Source organism: Pimephales promelas, chromosome 13 (genome assembly GCF_988280905.1).
Source record: "Pimephales promelas chromosome 13, fPimPro1.hap1.1, whole genome shotgun sequence".
NCBI lineage: Eukaryota > Metazoa > Chordata > Actinopteri > Cypriniformes > Leuciscidae > Pimephales > Pimephales promelas.
The window spans coordinates 29,468,299-29,480,958 of record NC_142781.1 but is presented as its reverse complement, the minus strand read 5'-3'; the positions used below and the strand labels follow the sequence as shown (position 1 = coordinate 29,480,958).

The following is a 12,660-nucleotide window of genomic DNA, read 5'->3' as shown; positions in this document are numbered from 1 at the left end:
ACTTTACAAGAGGAAAATGGGGTAAATAATGTAACATTGGATAAAACGTGGAATCTCGTCGGTTTCTACTGCTGAAAAAAAATCTTGCTCATACACTCTTAAAATGCTGGGTTGTTTTAACCCAACTTTGGGTCAAATATGGACAAACCCAGCCATTGGGTTAAATGTTTTAATTACATTTTTTAACCCAACGTTTGGGTTTGTCCATATTTGACCCAAAGTTGGGTTAAAACAACCCAGCATTTTTAGAGTGTACATATTGTAGTTGGCTAATTCACAGTACAAAATATAATTGCTGAGTTCACCCACCATTGACATTTGACCATGATACTTGCATCTACAGCAACTCTAAAAAATGCTGGGTTGTTTATTTAACCCAATTGTGCATCAAATATGGACAAACTCAAACTTTGGGTTAAAATTTAATATTAAAAAATGCAACCCAATGGCTGGGTTTGTCCACATTCGACCCAGATTTTTAGAGTGTAGCTTCTACAGTAAGCAATTGTTCATTTTACATTAATAATGCTGTGAAAACTATGAAAAAAAAATGCTTCTCATGTTTTAATACTGAGCACCCTATCAGACCCTCCACACTCCTGTGATCACGCAGAGTGGCTATTTCCCTGTCATCTACAAAGCTTCATGAGAAGAAAATTATAGATACAAGTACCAGATAAGCAGGATTCCTGGAGTCCTGTCAGGGCAGGTTACCCTTCAGTTGTGGCATTCTCACTCAGGTGGTCTGTGAAGTGGATGTCTAATGATGCAGATGCATGCTAATCCCAATACTCATCAAGGTTTAGTTTGAAGGACTGAACGTATCAACACCGAAAACATTGTTGTGTAAATTCTAGCGGTCTTAGGCTATATTAAATGCACTTAGCCAAAAGTAGTTAAAAATAAAGGCTCCATAAAGGGGGTGATGCCCTAATTCCCAGTGAACATCATTCCACTTTTGTTGTAGCCTAATGGAGATGCATTGTCAATTTCAGAAGTTTACTTTAATCCTAAAGCCTATACTGTATCTGTCAAGACGTAGCAAACCCAAATGCAACTTTAATAATAAACATAAGATCAAACATAAAAAAGGCTTGAAATGTGGAAACCAACAGGAAACATTCACTGGTTACATACAACACTAGACAAAGACGCAGGGCAAATAAGAGGGCTTAAATACACTGACTAATTACAAGACAAGGAACACCTGAACAATGACCTGACAATTAACAAATGACAAGGCACATGGCAGGACTACATGACAAAGGGAATCACATGACAGACAAGAACAAGGAACAAGACACAAAACCTACATCGTCAAATTTCATGATCAAACATGATCAAATCTTTGTTTAAAAATCTGTAACATGGCTTCTGTCGCTATATTGATAGTTTAAGCCTAAGTATAATTCTAAAAAATGTCTCCCTTCAGGTCATGGTGTTGTACAATCTTTACAGATTTGTAAGAATAACGTTTATATTTGAGTTATATTTCAAGATAAACACTTGACTGAAGCAGTGTGGGACGTTTATTTGAAGGTTAATCAATCACCATTATTGCATTGCATTCTATGTTTTGCTCCCCACAATAAAAACTAAGCATTTAAATCATCTTAGACATTATTGGGAGAAGTGAGAATCAATATTAAGACGTGATATTTATATGAATTTTATTTTAGAATTCTGCTGTACACATTGATTTACTTAATATTTGAAAACTTCTTGGCCATTTCAATATCAGTAGTAGCTGCACACAATTTCATATTTTTGCTCAGTGTGTGCCCCTAACTGATGTGTTTTATGAGCCATTAAATCCTGGTGTATGAAATATGATACTAAAAACAAACATTATAACATATATTGTATAAGATTCAATAAACCATTCTATTTCCAAAAATCTGATTTTTTTTTCTGACTATTATTGTCAGGCTGTACAGGGTAAAGTTGCATCTGCTTGTTAACTCTCTGCTTGCTTGAAAACACTCCCTGATGACTTGCAATGATTATTTTTCCATTTCTTTCAACATTTCAATTTCTGCACAACTAAACCAGAAAAAGAGTTTATTTGCAATAGGAAGTTTTAGTGTTTATTCTAGTGGCTTTTAAATACAATACTTTTAGAAATTATATGATGTGTTTTGTTGGGCTTTAGGATTTACAAAAGTGAAACAGCAGGAGGGGCTAGTCTCATGAGGTTCAACATTTCTCTCTTTATGCTTATACTATAAGTAATGTGGTAAAACAAATCCAATATGAAGTCCAATTTCAGTTAGAATCTTGCCATTTACAAGTATGAACATAAAAATCGAATCAGCCAATCACATAGTAGCAGTATAGAGATGGTCAAGATGATCCGCTTAAAATCAAACTGAACATCATAATGGTGAAGAAGAGTGATTTAAGTGACTTTGAACGTGTCATGGTGGTTGTTGACAGACGGGCTGGTCTGAGTATATCAGAAACTGCTGATCTACTGCGATTTTCACGCACAACCATCTCTAGGGTTTACAAAAAAATGGTCAGAAAATGAGAAGCAGAAGACACACCGGTGCCAAATGTCAGATAAGAACAGGAAACTGAGGCTACAATTCGCACAGGCTAACACTGTCACATGACAGTGAGTTCACTATACTCAAATGGCCTCCACAGTCACCAGATCTCAATCCAGTAGAGCACCTTTGGGATGTGCTGGTCCTGGAGATTCATATAAAATCTGCAGCAACTGAATGATGCTATCATGACAATATGGACCAAAATCTCAGAGGAATGTTTCCAGCACCTTTTTGAATCTGTGCCATGAAGAATTAAGACAGCTCTGAACGCAAAAGTGCCGTGGGTCCAACCCGGTACCTAATAAAGTGTCCAGTATATAAATATAACAATTATGCAAATTTCATATTACAGTAAGCATGAGGTGATTGGCTACAAGGGTAAAGAACTTTCTATTCCTTCACACAGAGGCACAGACATGCAGTGGTTGGATTAAGTCATACATATTTATGTTTCATTTGCGCTTGCCGTTCTGTCCACGTGATTCCTCTTGGCACAGCATCAAACAGTGGGGGAATGAGGTGACAGGCTCTCTTTTGCTTAAAGGCAAGTGTTGGAGCTTCGCTCTGCATCCCAATGTAACTCTGACGAGTCTCCAGAGATAAAAAAAAAAGCATTAAGTAAGCATCTACAAAACAAGAAACAAATTTGAAAAATGCAAAGTTTCTTTTTCAAAGAAAGAGTTTTGCCAGTATTTTAAGTTCAAAGGGAGATTTGAAATCTGTTTATGTTGGCCAAGAATGGCATACTAAAGAGACGTTTCCATGCAGTATGGTCTTATTCCCATAATATGTGTTGGATAAATATTAAACACATTATATTAAACTTAATGTATGTATTAGATCAAATATAACATTTACAATCAAAAATATGAAATTATGGACCCTTTTCATTGCAAAAAAACAAAGAAAAAAAAGAAAAAGAAAAAAACTAACGTTCTGAAATGGGTTCTTACAATTATTGAAATATCTTTACAGTCACACTAAGAACAAATGTTTCTTTGAGGAACTGAAGGATTTTTTTCTCTCATAAAAAAAGAACTCAAAAGGTTCTTTGGGGAACCCAAAATGGTTCTTCTGTGAAAACTTTTAAACGTTTAAAAGTGCTTCAGAGTTATTTCCATCCCATTTTTGTGTCTGTGTGTGTAGAGACAGTGTTAATAATTAATAGAAAATGAAAATATATTATAATTCATATAAAAAGTGTATAATATTGAACAGAACATATTGTTGAAAGACCAATATACCCTTGTTATTAAATGCCTCCTTTATATTACAAGCATATACTATTTCTTTTTAATTTCTTTTCTTTTTCTACATTGCAAAGTAATAGAATATCCTGAAATGCACCCAGGGGTTCATTGCATTGAAATTAATTCACTGGATGTTCTTCTGTTTTGTTAAAAGTGGTAAAATGATCCAAAGAGCTGATCTTGGCCCTTCAGCAATAACAATGATTTGAACCGTCATCAGGAGAACGGCCGAGAAGGACCATCATTGAGCACCTCTCTCCCTAAGGCACAAGAGAAACTGCACTATTCATTTCAGTCTCTGCTGAGATCTCACATTAGCTCTGACATTAGTTCATTCAATTAGTCCTGTCCTGTCCTCATGACCACCCTCTGGCAGAAGTCTGCAATTTCAAATGCACTGTTTTAACAGCTGAATGTGGGCATTAACAAATAATGTGGATGCAAAATTTTAGTTAATTGAATTGGCTGTTGAATGCTTGAATCTGATTGGTTGACGAACGCTCTAAGGCGTGCACTGTGCAATTATTTTCAGGGAAACGCACAGCTAGTTCCAGGCAGGTCTTGACCGCATTACATGTCCATATCACTACGACAAGTGATTTCAGTTATTTCCTTACAAAAGCAAAACAACCAAAACCCAAATGAGACTGTCTGGCCAAGCAAATAAATATAGTAGCCTAAACAATAGGATAAAAACAATCAAATGCAAATTATTTCCATGTTGTTGTTTTTTTGCTACAAAATTAGGTTGTATTTTACAGAAAGCACTGTTTCTCCCACTCTCTCTCTCTCTCTTTCAAACGCACATACAGTGCAGACACACACTTGTTCAGAAACGTGTTGTCAGCGCTGCTCTATTTTATCAAATATTTTAGCTACTTAAAAGCTATGACATTTCTCACTAGTGAGGTAATAATGGCGCTGTTCTTGAAGCAGAAACTTAAGTTTCTCTATAAGTACACTCTCAGAAAAAAGGTGCAAAAGCTGTCACTTGGGCTGTACCTTTTCAAAAGGTAAACTTTTGCCCATTTTAGGTGCCTATATGTACATTTTAGGTGCTAATATGTACCATTAAGGTACCAATATGCACCCTTTAGGTACAAAAGTCTACCTTTTGAAAAGGTACAGCCCCAGTGACAGCTTTTGGACCTTTTTTTTCTGAGACGCAAAGATTTAGGTATAGGCTAATTCACACATGCTTAATCTCTCTTTCTAATAACTGCATTGATAACTGCATTAGACTGTGAATAATAATAAATGGCTATAAATGGCTCAAGCCTCCATTACTAGCTCTAAAAATAGGATGACATGCATCCGAAATTAGTTCTATACACACAAGAAAAATTTAAGGACAAAATCCCACCCTATGTCTTGCATTTGTCTACATTTATAAATAGTTTGAGTAAAAACTTTTTAATTTAATTATGTACTCCAGAATGTGTCAGCTTGAAATTTCAGCTCAAAATACCCTCGAGATAATTTCATATAGCTTGCCAAATTTTAGGAGCGAGCAAAAACACTGTTTTTGTTTGTGTCCCTTTAAATGCAAATGAGTTGCTTCTCCCCGCCTCCATTTAGAGAGAGTCGATCATTTACATGAGCTTCCGATACAATAACAAAACTAATAATTTCACATAGCCAAAATCTCAGAAATAACTACATTTAGAATATATATATATATATTCAGAAATAAATATATATTTTTACATGCTTGCAGACAAAGCCATACCAAAACAAAGTTACTGGGTTGTCACTTTTCATGTTTTCTGGGTTGATAGATGCACCGGGGACCAAATTATAGCACTTAAACACGGAAAAGTCCGATTTTTTATGATATGTCACTCACCTTTAATAAGAACCATAAATGGGCTTTTATTCCTCTTGAAATTGCAGAAACATTAATGTATTCCCTCTGAAGGTTTAAGGCTATGACTGGCTGAGCATGACCTGAAAAGATCAGAAAAAAATCAAATAAATAAAAATCAGTCACATTGGCCCTGAGGAGGTGCACTTCTTGACAGGACTGTGTACAGAAGCGTTCGACTTCTTTGGACACGTGCTCGTGCCTGACTGCTGTAGGACATTTGCGGTAGAAGACTGAATGAGTAATCACCACCAGTCATAGTGTAAGAGAAAAGTGGGCTGTTATAATGAATGAATTGTGATCTGAACACACATTACTGATTAAACATTAGAAATGATTATATTATATTATTATTATATTGGGTACAATGAAGTATGGGCAAGAACCCGACCTTCATATCGCCGCGGGGTGGAGTGATAGATACAATTCTTGCATGCCAATGTGCATTGGCTCATTTTAACAGTACTCGAAAATGACAGGCTCCCTAAGCGCGGTCCCATTCAGTCGACATCGACTACGGCGAATTTAAACAACTGAAAGGGAACCCGATATCTTTATACAATGTGTAAACAGTGTCAGCGGCAAAGTGCTGTGTAAGGTCCTTGTAAACTGCTCTATAAGCCCAGCAGTTAAAATGCCACTTTCATAACTGATTTAAACTGAACATCCCTCAAAATGGTCGTGAACATTTGAGATACTGATTACAGAAACACCTTATTGGAATAAAACAAGACCTCAGGGTGAACTTGCAGGTTTTAAGCCCCTCAAAGAGTCATGAATGAAAATCTTTAGTTTTGCTCTACCCCACACTGTAAAAAAATATTTTCAAGATTTGTTATAACAACATATTTTCTTTTGTCAAATCAACTTTATAATAATTTATTTAGTTGAGATAACTTATTATTTTGAGTTTCTGATGGTTAAATAAATCTCCTTCATTGTATTAACTCACTTTTTCCAGTTCAATCAACTTAAAATTTTAAGGCAACCCAGGTTACTTACTTTTTTAAGTTAAACCAACAATAATTTTTTTTACAGTGTAGTAATCACAACATTTTTCCTTTTGTCAGATCAACTTAAATAATTTATTTAGTTCAGATAACTTATTATTTTGAGTTTCTGATGGTTAAATGAATCTCCTTCATTGTATTAACTCACTTTTTCCAGTTCAATCAACTTAAAATATTAAGGCAACCCAGGTTACTTACTTTTTTAAGTTAAACCAACAATATTTTTTTACAGTGTAGTAATCACAACATTTTTCCTTTTGTCAGATCAACTTAAATAATTTATTTAGTTCAGATAACTTATTATTTTGAGTTTCTGATGGTTAAATGAATCTCCTTCATTGTATTAACTCACTTTTTCCAGTTCAATCAACTTAAAATGTTAAGGCAACCCAGGTTACTTACTTTTTTAAGTTAAACCAACAATAATTTTTTTACAGTGTAGTAATCACAACATTTTTCCTTTTGTCAGATCAACTTAAATAATTTATTTAGTTCAGATAACTTATTATTTTGAGTTTCTGATGGTTAAATGAATCTCCTTCATTGTATTAACTCACTTTTTCCAGTTCAATCAACTTAAAATATTAAGGCAACCCAGGTTACTTACTTTTTTAAGTTAAACCAACAATATTTTTTTTTACAGTGTAGTAATCACAACATTTTTCCTTTTGTCAGATCAACTTAAATAATTTATTTAGTTGAGATAACTTATTATTTTGAGTTTCTGATGGTTAAATGAATCTCCTTCATTGTATTAACTCACTTTTTCCAGTTCAATCAACTTAAAATATTAAGGCAACCCAGGTTACTTACTTTTTTAAGTTAAACCAACAATATTTTTTTTACAGTGTAGTAATCACAACATTTTTCCTTTTGTCAGATCAACTTAAATAATTTATTTAGTTCAGATAACTTATTATTTTGAGTTTCTGATGGTTAAATGAATCTCCTTCATTGTATTAACTCACTTTTTCCAGTTCAATCAACTTAAAATTTTAAGGCAACCCAGGTTACTTACTTTTTTAAGTTAAACCAACAATAATTTTTTTTACAGTGTAGTAATCACAACATTTTTCCTTTTGTCAGATCAACTTAAATAATTTATTTAGTTCAGATAACTTATTATTTTCAGTTTCTGATGGTTAAATTAATCTCCTTCATTGTATTAACTCACTTTTTCCAGTTCAATCAACTTAAAATTTTAAGGCAATCAGGTTACTTACTTTTTTAAGTTAAACCATCAATATTTTTTTACATGCTTTGCAGGATGAAGCTGTTCGGTGCTGAGTAATAACAGAGAGGTTAATGTGAGGCACAGACCAATCATAATTGGGATTCTGGGACCAGGAAGTGATTAATGTGGTTAGAGGAATGTTTTATTATGAGGCACAAAACAAATTTAGCAAGCTGTGGATTGTGTTAAGGGCACTCTCACTTTGTAATGTCTGTAAATTAAGACACTTGTTTAAGTGCATTCGGTGATGAGTGGTTTGAGTGCATTTCTATGTGGTTGCTAAGGTGTTCTGGATGGTTGCTAGGTGACTTCTACAGGTCAAAAAAGATTATGGGTTGGATCTCTTCCTTCAATGTAAGTCTCAGTGTTGTTATTGTTAACTAAACTATTAAAATGATTGATTTTGATATTTAAATGAAGCTGATCGCCTAGAAAAATAATAGCACAATTATGCCCAGTTATGCACTGAATTGTAATATTCATGGTTAGTGATTTGTTTAAATCATGCACTCAATAAAACATCACAATAACAATGATTGCCTTGGCAAACTCCATTAATGATTCAAAAACATTAATTTCTCTCTTTATAATGGACAAAGAATTACTGTTTCTCTAAATAGCTGAGCTAATCAAACACTGAATATTAACACAGACATATGAAAAGCTTTCACAGGTTTCAAATTATCCACACAATGAACAAAGCCTTCATGAGAACAAAGCCAGGAATAAATTGCTATTGTCAAAAATATTATCAGGCAAACCCAGTCTAAAGGCCTTTTAAGAGGACTGAAATGGCAAATACCAACAAACACCCATGCAAAGACAACCATGACTCGATTGCACCAGCAGTTTTCCTTTTATAACAACCCCGTGCTGTTGTAGCCTACTGCAAATGTGAAGTACAAATTGCAAATGAAGCACGAGATGGTTTAATTCAAAGATGAGCTTTGGATTAAGCCTGAGTAGGTATATTATGTTTGCACCCCCCTCCAGCCCCGACTCACATCTGGTCTCACAGACTCAAAACCACTATAAAATTACTCTCAAGTCAGCTGATTACCCAGATGATGACGGCTCTACCACAATCCCAAATCATCACGGTAAATCCATTTTAATTCCCCAAGCAATCTATGTAACCATTGCAGCAGCTGTTTGCGTGTTTTCTGACTGAAGTTCTGCATTAATCACTGATAATCTAAGCAATGATTCACTGTTCAAATATACAGAGCGGAGACTGTGAAAGCATATTTCTAAAAGTCTGATATAAATACTCCCTTAAATTACAACTCAAGAATATTAATTTGCTCACCAAGTAATTTGTTTCAAAAGAGGATAACAACACAATGGGTAATCATAGATAGATGTTAGACACAATAATACAATAATAAACAAAAAACAAAAAAAACAAGAGAACATACGGTTTTACATAAATTAAACCAACAAATAAATCACAATCATATTGTGAGAAAAGATTAAATGGACACTGAACAATAATGACCCATTAATGCATTATGACATTAATGAGCAATACAGTGTTTATTGTTAGCTCAGGTCAACTAAATAATACGAAGACAACTTTTGATTTTAATGATGTATTAGTAAATGTTGAAATTACCATCAACTAAGATTAAAAAGTATTTTCAATTATTTTGAAAAAATTGAAATATTTTCAATTCCCAGAAACCCTCTGGACTCCCCAAATGTCGAAACAGAAGGTCACTCTCATAATGCATTGCTCCATTATAATTTCAAAACTGAAATTATGACGTATGCCAAGCACTACTTTGGCATTTTGTGGGAATTTGCTGCCATCTAGTGAACTAACTAACTATAAATTCCTTATATTTGGGCCTGAAATGGCCAAACTCAAAAGAGTCCACTCCCGATCAGTGTTGGGTCTAACACCTAACAAGTAATGAGACTCATGTAATCAGATTACTTTAAAAAAGTAAAGTAATGTATTGCTTTTATATTTAAACAATACCCGAGTTACTTTTTCTAAGTAACAGAGCTGCCAAATTTTGAGTTTAGCTTGAAATGAGATTTATGGAAGCATGGGGGAATAAAAATAAAGCTGTAATAAAAACTGCATTAGGCCTATATTTCATTTGAGTTGTTATTTTTAACCTTTAATTATACCTGCAGACAGGGCTCTCTGTACACTCTAAAAAATGCTGGGTTGTTTTAACCCAATTTTGGGTCAAATATGGACAAACCTGAAATGTTGGGTTAAAAACGTAATGTAAAAATTTAACCCAACGGCTGGGTTAGTCCATATTTGACCCAAAGTTGGGTTAAAACAACCCAGCATTTTTTAGAGTGTAGTCTATGTTCACAGCATTAGGTGAGATTTTGAAATCTACTGTAGGCTATAGTAAATATGTATCCAAATTGAATCAAGAAATAAAACCACAAGAATTAAATTGAAATTGTAAAATTTGTATCAAAACCAATAATAAAAGCAGTAGCCTGTATCAACTGTTGCACCATGCTGTCACTAAACTTGATAAAATGATGTGCAGTTTGGCTATACCAAATATTTCGACAACCATACACTTATTGTGATTTTCAAGTTTTTCATGGACAGATGAAACATTTTTTTTCTCTCTCTCTGTTTTGGAAGTAAACATTTAAAATGGGTTTGATTTATACAGGGATAAAAAGTACCCCATGTGTAAAATGATATACTCTGCTGTATCTTTAATGCTGTGGCCTTTAACTTTTTTACATGGCATCATGGATTCGATCAAATAGCTTTGAATCAAAACTTGACAGCCTGGGCTAGAAATCTTGGCCATGTTTGGATCTACTAATAGGACAGTGCTCCAAAAACAAACATCAAAATCAAAACAAAAATGGGTCACTGAGCACAAAACCAAGCATCTGCAATGGCCATCCCAGTCCCTGAGCTGAACCAAAATGAGTGCTAAACTGAAGAGAAGAAACACCAACATGGATCTGGGAATCTGAAGGATCTGGAGAGATACTGTATGGAGGAATGGTCTCTGATCTCTTGTCAGGTGTTCTCCAAACTCATCAGGCATTATAGGAGAAGACTCAGAACTGCTATCTTGGAAAAAGGAGGTTGCAAAAAGTATTTAAAAGGGGGCAAATAATTGTTCCCAACGTGGTTTGGAGAAAAACATTTATTTCATAATGTGATTTCCCCCACTTTTAATTATTTTACTTCAATGAAACGTTAGATTTTTGCTTTTTTTTTTAAATAAAATATAAAAAGGATTAACAATGCAGATTTATTTTTTTACAGCCATCTTTGATCATATTTACCAAGGGGAAAAATAATTCTGACCAGCACTGTTCTATTAGTCATTAACACTTATTAACACTAAAATTATTCTGACTGCCAAAAGAGATGATCTCGTCTTAAGTAACTAACAATGTAATATATGCAGTTTCTATAGAGCATAAGAATTCAAAGTATAAAATCTGCATTAGAATGACCTAGTTTTGCAAAAATAAGCAGATAATGCTGTTCATCAAATATTAATGTATAGTTCTTGACTTGCCCAAGGGCCTCAACAATGATCTAATTTGCCATAAATGATTCCTAAGTAATTAAAAAAGCTTTTAAAAGTGCAACACACCCAGGTGGTTTGTGAGAAAAATGCCTGAGGTTAGTTTCAGTGACGTTCTCAAGTCATTAGGAAGAGCAAATATGGTTAGATATTTTCTTTAAGGAGGGAGTTGTGGACACATCACAGTTTTTGGATTTCCTGGTGCCTTTTGATGGGAATAAATGTTACGATGTTATTTACATCAATAGATGCATCAATTTTTGATCAAGATCTTGTATTGAGAGTCAAGGACTGTATTGTAAAGTCACCGGCACATCCCAAAGACTTTCAATGAACTCAGAGGTGCCAATCCATGTGCGAAAATGATTCTTCATGCTCCCTCCCAACTATTCTTTCACAATTTGAGCATTGTCAATCTAGAATATGGCCATGATGTGTCTTGCTATAGATGTTTTTTTTTTAAGAAATGAAAAGCTACACACTCCTTCAATTAGGGTTAGAAGAACTGTTTGCCAAACAACATGATAACAAAATAATGACCCAATCAATGACTTAAGCATTTTCATATTTAATTTTTTGTTTGTTTGTTTGTTCAAGCAGTGTATTTTACCAGAAGAAAAAGATATAAGCTACAGTATGTACATGTGAATTCTATATGCAGTTCCGACAATGACCACCAGGGGACAGACACTCACCACGATCCAAATGCTCCAGCGGAAAAGCTGTGTAAAGTTTGGTTAGTTCATTTTTTTCTGTCTTTAACGCAAAATGACACACACCAGGCAGACCTAAACGTTTGTCGTTTCAGTCTCACTCTCTCTGCTCTCCCAGTAAATGCAAAAGAGGAGCCCGAAAAAAGCGACAGAGGCTTCTTTCAGCGGCTTACCATCTGATTAGCCTTTAGCTCCATTTATTCGCTGCTTTACCGATCAATGGGAAATTGATTGAGCTTTTTGTGCTCTTCGTGTTACAATTATCTGGAATTTGAGCCAGACAGGTTAATACCAGGATATAAAAGACTTCAGACAGTTCGGGGATTGAAAATGGACCGTTTCTTTTACCCTAATCTCAGCATTGCAGCTTCTTTCTATTGTTTAGAACTTTCCATTTACTTTGCATAGCCTGGTAAGCCTACACATGATCAGACAGTAGGCCTAGATTGCATTCAGTTTACTGCAGACCGCGAGACCAAAAGCTCCATATACACCACTATT

The 12,660-nt window shown here is 34.5% G+C and overlaps 1 protein-coding gene across 1 annotated transcript in view; it reads right to left on the bottom strand.

Moving 5' to 3' along the window:
• fam184ab (family with sequence similarity 184 member Ab) overlaps positions 1-12,660 on the bottom strand; it is a 164,909-nt gene that overhangs the window by 122,836 nt on the left and 29,413 nt on the right. Inside the window, exon 3 of the mRNA XM_089118852.1 lies at positions 5,649-5,749. The gene's annotated coding sequence lies outside the window, so the exon portion shown is untranslated. The remainder of the gene's footprint in view (positions 1-5,648; positions 5,750-12,660) is intronic.